The 18502-nt window shown below is 39.9% G+C and overlaps 1 pseudogene; it reads left to right on the top strand.

Moving 5' to 3' along the window:
- Window positions 1–15199: 15199 nt before the first annotated feature.
- LOC117723445 (small ribosomal subunit protein eS7 pseudogene) lies at window positions 15200–15819 on the top strand (annotated as a pseudogene).
- Window positions 15820–18502: the final 2683 nt, after the last annotated feature.

Here is an 18502-nt window from a genome sequence, read left to right on the forward strand (position 1 = left end):
AAGAGGGGTGTTGATAGCAGGTGTTTTAATTGCTATAGCTAAGTAAGAACTTCTGGTCACCTTGAGTCTACTGTCCTACAAAAGAGACACACAAAGAATAGATGGAATGGTCGCATTGTCTGTCATTACAATGACAATACCCAACAGAGGTAACTTTTTGTTCTCTTCCTATTTATTTATTGTTTCTGATAATCCAATCAACAATCATAGTTGTGTATTTGCCCTTTAACTATGACTTCACTGCATGCACAGAAAAAAGGTTCCCTTCTGCAATTACAGTGTTAAGGAAGAAACACACAAAGAGGGCATGTTACAGATGATTTCTCCATGTTACAGATAATTTAAAACATGCTGTGGGGGTAAGTAGAAGAGCAGGTATCCAACTCTACCATCAAGCTGACAGTTTCAATTCCTTTATTGTATAAGTTTCAAGTCCATTATTGTATAATGGACACATTTCTATCCCACTGGTTTTTGAACAGCCTCAGTAGCTGTGAGTTGTAGATAGATCCAATAACTCCACATACTTAATCTAAAATACATTTGGAGAAAATTCTAGTAGACCTTGACACTCAGATTTGTGTTCATCTACCCACCCTACCCCCAAGTCCACTTCTTAGGGCCTCCAGTTGGCTAATCATGCCTTTTTAAAAGACTGCAGACAGATAGATAACCTTTGGCTCAGCATGTGCAATAAGAATTAGTTTAGCAGAAGCTATGGGCATTTTCTTTTAGTTTACATTGGGAAGTCCAGCTGAGGCTTGGCAGTTCATTAAGACAGTTCTTTCCTAACTGATTATTTGGCCTTTCTTCTTGCAGTAGAAACTACTTTTTATTTATTTTATAACTATTTTTTTGAGAGGTAATGGGAAAGATGTTAGAAAAGTGAAAGGTAGACCAGCGTGAATAACATTCTCAATGTAGATTTAATTTCCAGGAACTATTATTGTCTTCATGCCCAAGAAATAGTCACACTTTGGAACACATATTGTCCCCATGTAAAATGGAAACAGAAAGGGGACCAGTCAAACCTGTAAAGGTCCCGACCATGTCAACCCTCTTCAAATTTTAGACCAATAAAGTATTGGCCTCTCTTTTATTTCCTTCTTAAATAAAGATTTTTACAAGTACTATTTGTGTGTGTGTGTGTGTGTGTGTGTGTGTGTGTGTGTGTACATACAACATTCTTATGTGCCACGGGGTACATGTGGAAGTCAGAGGTCAATTGATTCTCCCTTTCATAGAGGGTTTCAAGGATCAATTTGAGGCTGCGGAATAGCATGGCAAATGATTTTACATGCTGAGCCATCCTTTGAATTTGAAGCTCAGGACCCACTTAAAAAGGCTGCGTGTGGTGCTTTTCTCATGTAATCCCAGCACTGGGGAGGCGGAGATTGACAGATCCAGGAGCCCCACCTATTTACTGAGTTCCTGGCCAATGAGAGAAGCCATCTCAACAAAAACAGTTGACAGTGCCTGAAGAACAACCTCTAAGATTGCCTTCTGTGCACACATACACGCAAGTGCACACACACACACACACATAAGCATACCTCACACACACTGAGTATATCCGTTTCTACATGTCTATAAAAAAGTGACTCACAGATCTACAGGTTGTTTAAGAGAATCTTCAGTATTTATGTTCTTCCCCAGTGAAAATGTATTTATGATGTTTATGTCCAGTGGAATATGAAATCATCACAAATACTCTTTTCTCCAGGCTACTTACAAATTGATCTTCTCACGATGCATGCTGAGAATATTTTTATTAGTCTTCTTAAATCTGGTTTGAAAATAAAGTCCACTGCTGCAGACAGTGGTTCTAAACTTCCCTCTCTTTGAGTAGCACATGATTCTAGAATTTATATTTTGTAGTTTCTTAAGTAGAAGAATTTTTGTCGTGTGATGTCTTATGATGAACTTTAAGGAATGCAAGAGCCACAGTTTCAGAATCTGATCAATTCTCTGTACCCTCCACAGCTAGCCTGACCTCCTGTTGAGGACCTCAGGAATGTTACTTGAAAACCATTGACTTTGAATAAACCATCACTTATTCTATGAGGGATTTTTTTTTTAATTCAGAAACCTTAATCAGAATCATACAGTCAAAATAATTTTTTAAGCTTAAAATTCGAATATTCTTATGATTCTTGGTTTTGTTTACATTTTGCAGGCTCCCTGCAAATACTTCTGTGGAACAAGATTGCAACTGGCAAGTTTTTCAGCAGGTCAGACGCCAGCTGATACTTGAAATGCAGCTTCCACACTCCACAGGAGATCTTGTGCGATTCTGCAAGGCTTGTGTAGCCTTTGAAGGCAGACAGACTCTGTGAGCTCTAGACACTTAAACTCTGTGAGCTCCAGCTGGCTGTCAGGAGGAAGAAGAATGCAGCTCGGAGGAGTGGTGGAGTTCCCTCTTGATGACATCTCCCTTGCTTGTCCCTCTCGTCAGCCAGGTGAGATCAATCGGTAGTGAGTCTCTTCTGAGAGAGAGTGGAAAGTCAAACAGTGGATTGAGGTGGAGCACAGAATCTTACCTTTCAGAACCCAATAGGAAAAAAAAATGAGATTTTTCTCATAGACATTTTGGGAGAAGCCAACATCTCTCACACCTTGCCCATTTTAGGGTAGTATCCACCAGAGTGCATGTATTTCCATTAAGGAGTTAGTGCTACCTCTATAATGTGCCCTTGCTCCCACAGAGAAAATAACTAACATGAGGTGCAGGGACTGGATGTCTGAATAGGAGGGAAAGTTTACAAGGACCACAAATCTTTAAGATCAGACCTCATAGCGTCTATTAACTTATGTGGAATGACTGGAAACTTCTGTGACAGTGTATGCGGAGAACATAAATAGTGGAGTACTGTAATTTATTACACTTACACTGTATAGAATAAAAAGGAAAGAAATGCCTCCTGACTGAAAGCTTGGGCCATTCCTATATCAATTTTAATAAGAAGAAACACTGACTGCTTCAAGGCTTGCCCATAAATCAGAAAAAGGAACTTACACCAGCCTGGCTGTGCACTGTCTAAAATATAATACACAGGCATCCTTTCTGTGTCTGCCCACAGCCAGCAGTACCTGCACAAAGGCTGGGCCGAAGATGATGGTAATTAGTTTCATCTTGAAGATAGTCTCTACACCGGTAGATTGTCGATCCAAACAGCACCAAGAACCCTGCAACAGTGTCCTGCCAGAGATTAAAATTTGGGAAACTTCAGGTGTTCATCACAGCTACTGGTCAGGTAAGAAGTCAGTCATTGTGAGAAAAACTAAGAAAGAAAACCCATCCGCAGGCTGTACTGACTTGACATGCTTGCTGGCCCCAGAAGGTCAAAAGCATACCTTCCCTACAGCCATATATGGCCAGAGGCCACTGGGCATTTTTTCAAAAGAGATGAATCTTCTTGTCTGAGCATGCTCCTACAATCCAGTGATGTTCTTACCAAGGCTGTTCTATAAGTATTCTAAATCTTTGCTAACCATATACAGTTAGAAAGAAGCGGTGCCCCACATCACTCCAGGTGCTGGACATCCTAAGCTAAGTAAACCCACCACGCACATCATTCTCCTGAAAGCATAACCCTTTCACATAATGTAGAAGGATTGTTTCCTGCTGCTGCTACTTTGCTTGCGGTGGAGCTGTGGGGGAGGAGCTAATGTGGGAGGAGCAAAGAGAGAGAAGGAGAGGAAGAGGAGGCGAAGCAGGGAGGAAGAGTAGGAGAGAAGATGGCTGGAGACATCTCTGTGTCTTTAGCAGTCTCAGGTAGTTATTCATATCTAGGTTAGTTAATTGGGTTAACAATTCTAATTGTGTGGGCATTTTGTTAATTGAGCATTACCAAATCTATGTACTAATTGGATAGTCATTAAGTATTAAGAGTCTTCATTCTACCGGCTACCGTGAGATGGCAGGTATTATCTGGGCTCAGCCAAGCATTGTGGACAGGGTGGTGGATTGGTTGATCTGGCCACCATGATGGTGTCTTGTGGGTGCCAAAGCAGGTGCTTCTGGCCGGCCTGAGCTGTGGTCTCTTGGCCTCGGGCCTTGTCTAGTCGGGAACATGGCGGCTGCTTAAGAACAAGCCAGATCGGGTGCTGCCGTTTTAAATATTACTGCAACAACATAGCTCTGCCCTTCGGCTGTGTGCATTGTGGGTTACATAAGACATGTGAGTCATCACAGTTGTAAGTCAAGCTCATCTGGAGCTTCCATTCCTTCGGGGAGAGGTGCTCCCAACGCTGTACTTCCTCCTGCCTCTGCCGAGCTGCCTCCTGTGCCTTGTCTGTGGCTTTGTGCTGTCTCTGCCTCGCTCTGAAAAGGAGAGTTCTCTCCCTTTACCTCTTTGATGATCTTACATCTAAACCACCCCAAGTGCCTGGGTGGAATCCCATATAAAGAAGCAAAAGATGCTTAAAATATATCCCAGCCATCCTGGAATTTTTTTTTAAAGATAGCCTCACTTGGGGAGACATGGATCCATTTTTAGAGTCGATGTATGTGTGAAAACTGGAATTTGGTCAGGGCTATATTACTGGTTATGTTGGTTTCAATTTTTTCCATGCTTGTGGTCTAATTAATTGTATTGCTTTTAACTTGATGATGAGATATAAACCACAATGTTGAATTAATCCTGGCTCAAATCCCAGCTGGATTGTGCTGTTAATACGATGTGGTCATCTATTAGAATTTCTCCTCAAATTAATATGATCTGGTAACCAAATGTTGAGAACCAGGCCCATAACCGTACCCTCAGCTTTGAAAGAATCACAGTGATGTTTTTCTGATTTGTGGCTCTGAGTTTGGAAAGGCAAGAGCCATGCGTTGTTTTCACGCATGTCGTGTTTTGCAAAGTCAGACATCTTTCCACATGGGATAAGATTATAATGGCATTGCAAAGTAGTTCTCTTGAAACCTTCTCAACCAGATTATGTTCTGCATTCCATTAAACCTGTGTTTGAAGTTACTAGGATTTGCTAAAATATTTGATAATGCCTAAGCAGATAAGAGATTATATGCTTTATGTATACAGAGGAAGGATTTGTTCCAGCTTGGACACAGTGTATTAATTGGCCACCTACAGTGAGCAGTGTTTAATATCTGCCCCCACCCCTAGCCTTACTCCTTCGTTGCTGCTTTTCAGGCAGAAGACCATGTATGTCCCCACTGAACTAAATTTGCTAACTTTCTGGAACACATTAAACACTGTGAGCTACTTGTGTCGTATTACATTAACTTCACTTCCAATGACAAGTTGTATATATCTGTAATAAATCGCCCCTCGGGGATCAGATCAAGATTAAGGGAGAGAAAGTATGCTGCTGCTGTACTTAAGTAATTTACAATGTCTCAGCAAATGCTTGCAAAGAGATGTGTGCACCCGCAGGACTGGTTATGGCAGACTCTAGTGGCTCCACAACAAAATTATAATCATTTGGCTTAGGTTTTCTTAAAAAAGGAAAATCTTTACATCCTATAGTGTGGAGTGCTGCGATGGTCATCCTACTTAAAGTGCCTTCACATGGGCTTTTGAGCAACTCACCATAGGTTAGGACAGAGCATCAGCGTCACAGCAGTGTGAATCAGGATGCTGGAAGCGGTTGAGGGGAGTGGGATACAGGACTCAATGGTGGTGATGGTCCTGAGGAAGTTTATTTAAACTGAAACATTTTCATTGACGTGTTCACTCTAGACCAAAGGCTTTAACTAGTCAGAACAACCTAGAGCAGAAAAATAGCTTAATAATTTTAGGGAATACAGTCAAGTTGGGAAATTGGCTCAGATTTAACTGGTGTGTACGCAGGATTGAATGAACAAGCCAGAAGCTGGGCAGAATGATGCTCAGTTGTAATCCCAGTTCTCTGGGCACTGAAGCAGGAGGATTAACAGTTCCAGGCATCCTGGCCTTTACAGTGAGACTGTTTCAAAACAACGAAATCCAGGGACTCTTAGAAAACTGGTCCATTCACCAAGGTTGACTTATAAAATAGTTACAGGCATGTCAATCTGATCTCACAGGATTACAAACTCTGTCCTTTCCTCTAAAGTACAGTCCTGTTCTAGATTCCAATTATGACACTGAGTCCCTTTTGCATGAGGAGTATTTGAATGAAACTCTATGAATGTCAGTTGGCTGTTGGGATGGTTGTACTTACTTCTATGGCAAGTGGTAGTGTGGACATTCTGCCAGTGGAATTCATAACTGTTCTGTCTTTCATGAAAGCTGTGGGAAAATGAATGAATTTCATTCATCTATGTCTGAAGTTAGAAGGAAACACTGAGTGACAGATGAGAGTCACTCCACTTCCTGCCTGCCTTTGCAGAGGTATCCCTGCTTGGAGAATTCACCACGATTGGTTGCATTTGAACATCAACCATATCCTTACACGAAAGTAAAAAACTGAATCCAGTATCTTCGAAACCATCCAAAACCATAGCTGTGGCTTTAGCCACCGCCTCAACCATGTGGGAGATGCTGTAGTCTGTCGAGAACCTCTCACAGAGAGGTATAGAGCTTTCCTGGTTTGTTAGATCATGAGATCCCCATGTAAACATTTGAATAACTTGACAGTGTCCATCAGAAAAAGTAAACAACAACAACAACCAGAGTTTCTTGGTGCTCCCTGGTAGGGTAGAAAGATCCTCACTACTAAGCTACCGAATATTTCCATGTGAGGGGGGGTGACTTAGCTCCAGTGTAGGATCCATGAGTGTCCTCTGTTAACAAGTTGGGAGGTCCTATCTACTCAGTCTTTATTTCAATGAGCCCTCCTGATAAGCTACTAGGAATCCAGAAATTGTTTTGGAAAACCCTTCTATATCTCTTCTCCCTCTTGCTTTCTCTAGTTAGAGAAGCAATGACCAAAATCTTAGCCTGGGAAAAATCTTAGCCTTAGTGTTTCCCATTCCTCAGCAATGGACTATGGTCTGAGTGGGTTAAGCTTTGAGGAGGGGGAATCAGCCACCTTTTCTCTCTGCTTACCTCTCTTTCCTATCCATCCCTGCTATAATGGACTCAGTCCACAGCTGTCTAGACTGAACTGACGAAAGATGGAAAGTCTTGGCAGAGATCCTTGTTTATCCAGAAAGTGTAAAGAGGTTTTTTTTTTTGTTTTTTTTTTTTTGTTTTGTTTTTTTTTTGTTTTGTTTTGTTTTGTTTTTTTCCCTTAAGAAGATTATGTTCTGGGCTGGTAAGATGAGTCTGTGGGTCAGCAAAGGTATTTATTGCATGAGCATAAAGACACAAATTCAGATCTCAGCACCCACGTTAAAGAGCCAAGGGCAGTCTAGAACACTTATAATTCTGGTGCTGTGAGAGGCAGAAACAGGAAGATTTCTGGGAGTGTTAGAAGCTAGCCTCAAAACCTGGTGCAGACTGTGGTAGCACAGAACATTTACGACTTGCTTTAGTTCAGACAGGTGCATGCATCTTAACACACATGTGTACCCACACCTCTTACACAAATATTGCAATATACATCCTTGTATATACACACAGATTACAAGAAAGAGACATGTAGGTAGATACGTAGATTGATAAAGGATAGACAATAGATAGTAAATGACAGATAGTTAATAAGTGATAGATGATAAATAGATGATATGATAATCATAGATAGATGACAGATAAGAGATAGATGATATATAGGTAGATAGATAGATAGATAGATAGATAGATAGATAGATAGATAGATAGATAAATAGATAGATAGATAGATTATAGATAACAGATAGGCAGACAGACAGACATAGATGACAGATAATAGAGAGATGATAGACACTACGTCCTCTTCTCTTTAGCATGTCCTTCACATTTACAGGTATCCTTACTCACCTGAGTAACTGTAAATTCCTTGGGCAAATGAAAGCTCTCCTTCTTTCCCCAAATCTAACTTTAGAAAATCTGACATTGTTTCCCCCAAGATTTTTAATTGTTCAGCAAAATTTGAAATTTCCAGTGCATCTCAGTGTATGCCTTCTATCTGAATTATCACTTCCAACAGACATATCACCAATAGCCTTCTGTTTGAGGGCTCAGCTCTGGTCATCCTATTCTCTGTTTTATCTTTATAAATATAAAGAAGTGATTCTTGACCCTCATTGTTATTAAGTTCGTTTTTAGAACAATTAAACTAAGTACGCAAACCTGTGAAGACTATCCGTGTCCACACCTGTTTAGATTACATGTGGGGAAACTTTGATAATTGTAAGACATATGATAAAATTGTCCTTTAAAGTATTGCCTCCACTCAAAAGAGCCAAGCAAATGTGCGTACCTTTGTACACAACTCTAATCTTCAAAATAAATTTATACAAGCGACGTTTTATGAGGAAGAGTAGTTTGTGTAAAATCAACCACAAAACTTAATTGGCTAAGGGATATAAATGGCTATTGCCTTTCCCCTAGTTTTTCCAATTAAGCACAAGCTTATGCTGTTCCCATTTCATATTTTTTAAATGAGGCACAGAGCTACCATGGAAATTCAAAAGGCTCCTTTAAAATGCCTTCACTTTTGGTTCGACAAATGTCAGGGCTCCCAACTCTAACAGCTCTCTGCCATCAGCTGCTGCTTCTGGCTTTGACTGTATAGTAAATTACATTTCTTCGGCAGGACAGTTTATTTTCCACATAAGAAAAATATTTTTAATTAAATCTGTTTTTAAAATTATAGTAAGTTCTTTTATTTTTCAGGATTTATATTTGATTTTTAAAAGATTTACATTTTTTTATTTTTTTAATTTTTACCCCTTCCCTTCTCCCTCTTTCTCCGGCCCCACCCACTCTGGCCATTATTATTATTATTATTATTATTATTTATTATTATTATTATTATTATTATTATTATTATTATTATTATTATTATTATATGTAAGTACACTGTAGCTATCTTCAGATACCCCACAAGAGAGCATCAGATCTCATTGCAGATGGTTGTGAGCCACCATGTGATTACTGAGATTTGAACTCATGACCTCCAGAAGAGCAGTCAGTGCTCTTATCCGCTGAGCCATGTCACCAGCCCCAGATTTACTTGTTTTTATTTATGCAGGTTTATGCTGGTGTCTATGGTGGCTAGAAGGGGTCAGATCTTTTGGAACTGGGCATATCAGTGGGCATAATTCCCCTGATGGTGCTGGGAACTAAACCTGGGTTCCCTGCAAGGCCAGCAAGTGCTCTTAACCATGGAGCTACCGCTCCAGCCCCAAGCCATTGTAAATTTAATATGCTACGCCAGGTTTGACAAACTTCTGCTATTACAAAAATGCCTCCTGGTGGTGGACAAAACTAAACACTCTCCATAAGGGACATGGACAGCAGCTGAGGAAATGAATAACCCTTGTGAGAGCTGACCTAAGTTACCCCCACTGATGATGTGCAGAGAACAGCAGCCATTGTGTAGGCTCTCTGTACTCATAAGTCAGCCAACACTCCCGAAGCTATGACCAACTCAAAACATGGCATGCTCTTAGAAGGCTGACTCTTTGCAAGCCCTCATGCTTTCTGACTTCTATAAAAACCACCTAGGTGATTGCTTTCTTTTCAATTTTCCTGTTGCAGAAAGAAGATAGAATAAATAATCTTTTTCTTTTCTACAGTGATGCTGGGGAAATAGTTAAAGTCTGGACAGCAATAAGATAGCAATTATAACAGATTATCCATGGCCAAACACCCACTAACATGTCTCAGTGGAATACACCCAGGGTGATTTTGATATGTGAACTGAGAATTCTGGTGGAAAAAAATCAACTTCACAAGAGTAAAAGAAAAAGGAAGTAATAGAATTGGCTTAAGCCATAAGAGAGATTTTGCGTTACTTTTATTGAAGAACTAGTGCCATCAGGTCTCGGGGATGGGGAGAGGACTTGACAGTAGATATACATATTATGTAAATGACAAAATACAATTTTTGTGAGCTAATAAATGATGTAGTTTACATGTAGGGATACAGCCGACATTAAGTGCATATCATGTATGTTACTATGTCACTTTAATTTAAGATGGCCATCTCCACAGAAGTGGGATTTTTCCACATTCTCTGAGACTTCAACCCTTTTTTTCATGCCCACCTTGAGATGCCAGTACAAACAGGGAGTCCCCTTGGCCTCAAAGGGAGCTTTGTACTTAGGTTTGCTGGTTTGGACATGGAACAAAATTTTAAAAGGGACATGAAGTTCTAAATTCCACCTGATTTAGTTGGCTTAGTATCTACAGATATTTTTCTAAAATGACCTATTTTTTCTTACATTAGTTTGTCATAAAGCAAAAAAAAAAAAAAACTCAAGGAAAATATAGATTTCACATTATATTACCAATGTACAATATTTTATGTCCAGGCAAAGATAAATCAAGTTTCTGGTGGGGGATCACAGATATACCAGATTTAAGCATGACGTATTTTCAAAAACCTGTTGAAAATCTTTGTTGTTTTCCTTTTGAAATTTCAATGAAAATTGCCTTAGAGTTGTATCAAGCACAACACAAATAAGGCAAAATAAATTATAAACCTACCACGAATACAAGAATTATGCAGACACCATCTAAGTTACTTTAACGTAAGATATAAATCCAGAGATTTCTCATGCCATCATTTTGTAAATAATTACAGTTCTGCTGAAACTGTTGTATAAAGTTTACATGGGAGGTTCAGTGCACCCTTGCGCTTGTTTAGAACATTCGGAACCACCAGAGAGCTGTTGATATATGGCCGTGCATTTCAGTGCCTAAGACATCTACTACATGGGAGCGTAATAAACAGGGCATAAAGACAGGTTTGTGCAAGCAGTTTGGAGTGACCTTTTTGGCAGCTGAAATCCATCTTGAGTACATGGTGCTGATGTGGACGGACATGTAAACTTAGTCTTGTTACCATAACTACTAGTTCTACAAATATACTCAGATGCCCAAAATGTACATCACTCTTAGGAAAGTGACTTTAAATGGAGAAATGTAGCCAAGGAAAAGCCATTCAGATAAGATCAAACCCCATCTATTACCAAGCAATCTCTGGGATCAGTTAAGAGAACTGTTGAAAGCATTCAGTTAGGTAGAATTAATCTACAAGGTAAGAAATAGAGGAATAGATTCCCTTGATCATATTTAAGGCTTATTTAAGGTTTTTTTTTTTGTTTTTGTTCTATTTTATTTCTTAATATATATTTTGATGGGTTTTTAACAAAAGCAATAGAAATATCCTAGTTTCTTGCTTCCTCAAATAGAGTTAGCATAAATATCGTCAACTCAGTGGAGTATGCCAATATGTTGAAATATAGTAACAGATACACTTCCTAATGGTTTGATAAATAGTGCAGGCACTTGAGTATTAAATTTGTACAACTGGACTTAAAACAAATTTTCTAGCTTTGAGCCTGGTATTAAAATCTCTCTAAACCAGTGTGGTCAACTTTGTCTGGGGTTCCCGCCACTCTGTCCTGGCTAGCATGATGCTCCCAGGAAAGCAATCACAGGGACCAGTCCTGAGCTACCAAACTGATTTGGGTCCAGCAAATGAATTTGGCTTGTGTTTTCTTCTGGTCCTAGAACACCAGTGACATCAGTTTTAGTGTCCACATGTGGCTGGTGTTTCAGAGAATGTGGATCCCTGCTTGTTGATTCAGGTACTTGATGAATGTGCCTCCTGTTTCTTTTGAAATGATTCTCACTCTCTCAGAAAATGTTTTAAGCTTGTCTTCAGTTGTTATTTGCTAAAAAAAAAAAAAATCATTGGAGATGATTGAAGAAGCATAATTATTTGTGTAATTAATAAGAAACCCTAAATCATCAGCACTGTCGGAGAAAACCCTCTTCCCTGGGCCATGTTAATATGATAGATTATAAAATAAAGAGAGTGCTGCACAGGCTGGCAGAGAACTTAGTCTCTACCTGCCTGGTTGCCAAAACTGAGGCTCTCCCACTGAAGTCATATCTCCTTGTCTGTTGTACAGGCCCTACTCTCTGCACATCCATGAAATTTGAGAAAACAATCAGTAGTTAATTTGATGAAGAGTTTTGATCCGGTTTTCCTCTCTTCTTTACTCAGCTGAAGTGAGGGAAGAACTCACAGCTCTGGAGGCCTGATGAAAGAGGCCTAAAATTCCTACCTGCTCAGGAGGCTGAGGCAGCGGAAGGGTGGTTCATATTCAGACTACTCAACCTTAAACGACACTATCTCAAAACAAAAATAGATATAAAGTGCCTGGGTGTGGCTCAGGGATAGAATGCTTAGAGCCTGTGCGAGGCTCTGGGTTCAAGGCACCAAATGCTTCAGAGAAAATAGGACATCTGATACAGACTTGAACCTGTGCTTCTCTGGCTTGACCAGCCTAACTCGAGTTGGTATTTTTTTTAAAAAAAAAATCTTTTCAGGGCTGGAGAGATGGCTCAGCCGTTAAAGGCTAGGCTCACAACCAAAAAAATCTTTTCAAGCAAAACTTTATTAATAAAATTATGACATTATCATCCCTGGGGACTCCGATAGAGTGAAGGGGACAAGAAGGAAGTCAGATGCCTACAGGTTCTTCCTGCTTCTAGCCATAGTGATGTACATGGCTCCATTGTGTCATATCCTCCTCACCCTGATAAACCTAAGCTCTGAAACTGTGAGGCCGAGTAAGCATCGCCTTCCTGAATGTGTCTCTCCCAGGTACTTTGCTATTTAGGGAAAAAAAAATTCTGAGAGAGAAAATTGGTTCAGAAAAGAAGGCCGATGCTGTGATTCTGTGGTTCTGATGCCCTCAGGAATAGTTTGTCAGTGGGATTCACAAGACAGTGAAGTGGCCTAGCAAGAGTCTAGCATCTTGATGAGTGGTTCTGGAAGAAGCTCCGAAAACCAGCATGGTCACAGAGGCAGAGTGTGTAAAAGCTATGCTCGTGGTGTTTTCAATGGGAGACAAAGGGAAATGGATTTACAGCCACTCATATTACAGCTGAGAATTGTCAACATTTTGCCAATGTCCTAAGATCTTGTGAGAGGCAAAAGTTGCAAGTTATAGATTAAATATTAGGATGGAATAAATTGCAAAGATGCATAGTATTAAAGCTATCATATGCTTTTTTGCAAGATTGATAGGTGCAATTAGAAGCCCAAAGGTAAACTAGAAATATTTGAAAAACTTGCAGCTTGTCCAGATGACAAACATACTCAAAGTGGTGCCAAGGATGGAGATATTGCTTAGTGGCAGAGCACCTGCCTAATAATACAAGAATCTATCTTTATTTCTTGTACTGAGGTAGGTACCAAGAAAGGTATCATTGTTAATAAGAATATGGACATTAGGTCATCAGGACAGTAGGAAAATTACTTGAAAGCATCTAAGGTATTGGCCTATTCACCAATCTCAGACTCAGGCATATTATCTCATTTCAAAAACTTTATTTTCATAAGAGAGCTCCAGGGTACCTTGTATGTTACAGGCAATCTAGAAAATTGTCTCTCTTTTCTAGGTACACAGAGATTACTGGAATCATGCCCTAAGATAACCTCATTACTACTTGAGGTAGTAATTTTTCTTGAGTCTAAGAGTCTTCTACTTGGCCCCTTACAACAGTATTCAAGACTATAGAGACTCTTAGAGATGGATTTAATGCATTTTGCATTACGAGAGAATCATGAGACTTTTAAAGGCCAGGATTAAAATATAGATTGAGATATATTTTGACATCAAATTGAGAAAGGGGTGGTTATTCTTGACTAGATTAAATATGATTAAGAGAGTGAGAAGATACAGCCTTCAGGGTATCTGTGAAAAACTTTTCAGGAAGGATTCGCTAATGTTAAAAGACCTTCCAGGAGTATGTATGGTACCATCTGTAGACTGGGAGTAGAAGGGTAAATGAGAAAGTCAGGTAGTGCATGCATTATGTCTGCTGCTTCCTGGGTTCGTTACTGAGCTAGTGTGCTCTGCTGCACCTCTCGTTATGATGGACTGAAACCCTAACAGGATGATACAGAACAAGCCTTTCCTCTTTTCAGTTAGGTTTGTCTGGTTATGTAAGTCTCTACCTTAATGAAATCTTTAACATTCCTACTGTTGCTGTTTATGAAGCAATGTTTTAAAAATGTTATTGTTGAGAATTAAACCAAATGTGAATGTGAGAGTAACAAACCAGGGTGTGTGTGTGTGTGTGTGTGTGTGTGTGTGTAATATGACATATTATTATTGTGTATGTTGTTCTCTACCTCTTCCCTGTCTCTGTATCGCTAATCAGGAAACTCATATTTTTAAGGTCTCAAATGGCTTTGACATTGACAATATCACCAACAAAAGTCTTGTCAAATGTTCTAGAGCTGTAGAACATTTTACGTACAATGTTTTTTTAAATAGTAAAGGAATAAAACATTGACAAAACTCAATATCTACATGTCAGTTTTTTCATTTTAAGGAGTTCGTGTTCTCAAGTAAGGTCAGAAACCTTCAAAAGAAATGATGACTTTTAAATAGGCAAAATGACTGTGGGCATGAGTCCTTCAGGAATCCTTCAGAGAAACTTATAGACCCCTTAATAATTGGCTTAGAAAACAAGTGCACCCAAAACAGAGGGTCATTTTCCTATTTTCTCTGCTGGAAGAGCTCAGGTACGTCTCAGCTGCTCTATAGCATCATTGGTGCTCCAGGTGCCTATAGTATGTCTGGTTTGTCTTCAGTTTGTCTTTGTCAGTCACCAGTCGCAAGAGCATCGTCTGCTTGTATCATGACCATAGCTCTAGCCATCACTTCCACATTTTACAAAATATAGGAAGAAGAAAAAAAGCTGTTTGAACTATTGGAGAGTTTTCAGAAGTCTATTTGTCAGCTTCCTTATACAGATTCGTGTTCTTTACTGTCTGTGAAGAAAGCAGACAAAAATGAAAATATGCATCTCTATCTATGTGACTTTGGCAGAGATATCATAGATACTACATACTCAACATCTGCTAGAGTGTCTACTGTTGCTTTATGAATTGAGGTAGTAACACAGAATAAAAGGTTAACAAAATCAGAGACTTAATGTTATCATCAACGAGGTATAAACACTCTAAAGACCTGCTATACCACATGAAATTAAGATGAAATCACGGTAGAACACAGCACAAAGGTTAAGACTATTCAAGAGTCCCATCTGTGTTTAGTATCTGAGATTAGGTGTAGTAATACTGAGTTATGAAGGGAACAAAGTCGTGCCCATTCAATCAACATTTAAGAAATCTCTTCCTCTTTCTAAGCCGGCACTCCGTAAGGACGAAGCCATGTTCAGCTCGAGCGCCAAGATTGTGAAGCCCAATGGCGAGAAGCCGGACGAGTTCGAGTCTGGCATCTCTCAGGCGCTGCTCGAGCTGGAGATGAACTCCGATCTCAAGGCGCAGCTGCGGGAACTCAACATCACCGCAGCGAAGGAAATCGAGGTTGGTGGTGGTCGAAAAGCTATCATAATTTTTGTACCAGTTCCTCAGCTTAAATCTTTCCAGAAAACCCAAGTCCGGCTAGTTCGTGAATTGGAGAAGAAGTTCAGTGGGAAGCATGTAGTCTTTATTGCTCAGAGGAGAATTCTGCTCAAACCAACCCGGAAAAGCCGTACGAAAAATAAGCAAAAGCGCCCCAGAAGCCGCACCCTGACAGCAGTGCATGACGCCATCCTTGAGGATTTGATCTTCCCGAGTGAAATTGTGGGCAAGAGGATCCGTGTGAATCTGGATGGCAGCCGGCTCATAAAAGTTCATTTAGACAAAGCACAGCAGAACAACGTGGAGCACAAGGTTGAAACTTTTTCTGGTGTGTACAAGAAGCTCACAGGCAAGGATGTTAATTTTGAATTCCCAGAGTGTCATTCATAGTAAAAAAAAAAAAAGAAAAAAAGAAAAGAAAAGAAAAGAAATCTCTTAGGTATATAATAAATTTGAAGATAAATATTTCAGGACCTAAAGAAGTTGACACATACCCATCTTAAAAATAATTTAACAAAAATTGGTCTCCTAGGCCAGATCTACAAAAAAAAGTGATAACATTTCTGAACCCAAGACCTGATACATACTGAAGAATTCTCTGGTGAAGGATAATGATTGGAATCACAGCAGCAATACTCCCCTACCACACAGAGCTCAATCACAGAAAGGAGCTTCACATCCACTGAGCGACTGGTAGGCTTTCTTAGATGTCCAGAGAAGCAGTTACATGAAGCATGGACGGGGCTCAGGGTGGCTGATGCCATGCACAACATAACGCTGCACAGTAGGTTTGGTTTTAGTAATATAGTTGACTGTCACCAAAGTGCAGAAAGTGTCAGTGTAGTTGGAATACTGATGAAGATTTTGAGAGTGTGGACCTTGGCAACTGCTGAAAAAGTCTGGCTTCTCAACTAGTGTCAATGAAGATCCCCAAGCTACTCACTGAAGGCTTAGTCAGTGATGTCACCACTGACCTCATCGCGGCCAATCCATTCCTAATTACAAATGGACTAACACAAAATTGTTTCATAGGTCACTTTTTATTAAATCCATACCCCAAAGCTGTGTTCAAAGACTCAACAAAGAAATCCAGACTTGGCCAATGTAAGATTTTCATTGACAACATGGGGAAAAATCATCACTGATTTTTTTTTCTTTCCTTGGCAGCAGTGTATCTAACAGTGTGCTGATGGACCATGTTGCAGGAAATTAAATCCATAAAGCCAGGAGTTTTCAGGAGCCTGGTGGGTAGAACAAGACACCATTCGATCAGGCACCACAGTTTCCAGAATCAGTTGTTTCTACCATGGTTTTCATGCCAATCTCTTTTTGCTGTTCCAAGACCTGGCCTTGCTGCAGGAATAGATAGATGCAGGGCCATTAGCAATTCATCAAAATCACGTATGCCATTAATTAACAGCAGAAGTGAATTAACAAAGGTTTGTAATGCAACCAAGCTCCCAGTGTTGAAATGGGATTGTTCCCTGGATAAGACATATGTTGAGAGGGGATGACAGCAGAAACCGCAGTGGCCATCCTCTGCATGGCAAATCACACTGATGAGGCTTAGAAACTATTCTACAACAGAATTTCAGAGGAGAGCAGCAGCTAAAACAGTAACTAGGGATGTAGCAATGAAGGAAAATGTTGGTGCAGAAGTTATGGCCCATGCAAAACTAAACAAAAGCACCACGAGGTATTTTAGGCCTGAGATGTTCATGGTTATGGTTTCCAATACTGGGCTAGGGGCTCTCTTTTAAAATCTTATTCTGAGCAGATGTCAGTTGCTCTTCCTTCAAAAAACACACTATTTGTGGTTAATACAAAGAGTGCAGATACAATGTACATTGTCAGTTATTCTAACTCTATAGAGAATGCACACAATGAGATATGTGTATAGTGTATGCATGTTTGCATGTAGATGCATAGAATGTGGCGTGTTTCTAAATATTCATGCAGGTTTTAAAAAAATCCAAACACCATTGCTCAGTGCTACACAATTGCCCTAACCTTGAAACAATCCACCTGCTACAGTTTTGCTTAACATGTTCATACTGTGTTCTACTCTCAATGAGATCTTCTTCCTGCCAGGCTGATCTCGTTGCTGTCATCAGTGACCATGCATACTATAGTAAAGATTTTTTCCAATATTGTGTCCCATGGCCCTGCCTTCTTCTCTTTACTTCCATAGGCCCCTTCATTCCTCCCTGAAGACCAATTCCATGAAACCATTTTCCCATGTGGCTCATGCCCTATTGTGATCTCCAAAAGAAACCTACTGTCCTTGTCACTGATGGGCACTGAATCACAAGCCAGACTGGATATATTTCTGCGGTGGCAACTGTGTCTTTTTCTCCCTTCCAAATTGGTTACAGCTGTCATAAGGACAAGGCCCTTTGCCCTTTACCAAGCCCCTGAGGTCTTCTTTACTCTCAACCCACCCCCCCAAAAATGGTATTTTGGTCAGATTATATTTTCCTGATCTAACACTTGACCTTCTATAAAAGCTGACCCAGGGATGGTGTAATACATCCAAACCACCTATGGGCATTCTGTGAATGTCAGCCAACAGGCATGAATTTCAAGATGTTCCTTGAAGCATGTGAATTGATTATTACAAATGGTCTAACAGGCACTCTTTGAGAATGGCCAAATGTGGTGATTCATTTTCCAGATGAGAGTGTGAGGTCCAGGGCATTAAATGCTCTGAGGATACGTCAGGACTAGAGGCAAGATTGGATACAAGTCTCTATAATTCTCGATAGTATAATACTTGGAATTTTATATAAAAATACACAAATCATTCATGTTTCTATATTTTCTGGTCTTAGATTTTTCTGCAAACCTTCAAAGGAAGCCTTCCCAAAGATAACACCTTTATATAAATTACCTTACACAGTTGTCGAGCCTCAATCGTTCCCTGGTTCAAGTTCTCATTTTCAGTTTCTTCTCCCAGGTTCACAAGTGGAACTCTGAGTCAGGGAACTTCTAAAGTGAAGCCTCTTGCACAGTTTAGTTATCTGGTGGTGTTTAACAGCATCAAAGCTGCCACTGATCTGCCTTTCCTACTCGA

The sequence above is a fragment of the Arvicanthis niloticus genome, chromosome 18 (assembly GCF_011762505.2).
Source record: "Arvicanthis niloticus isolate mArvNil1 chromosome 18, mArvNil1.pat.X, whole genome shotgun sequence".
Classification (NCBI taxonomy): Eukaryota; Metazoa; Chordata; class Mammalia; order Rodentia; family Muridae; genus Arvicanthis; species Arvicanthis niloticus.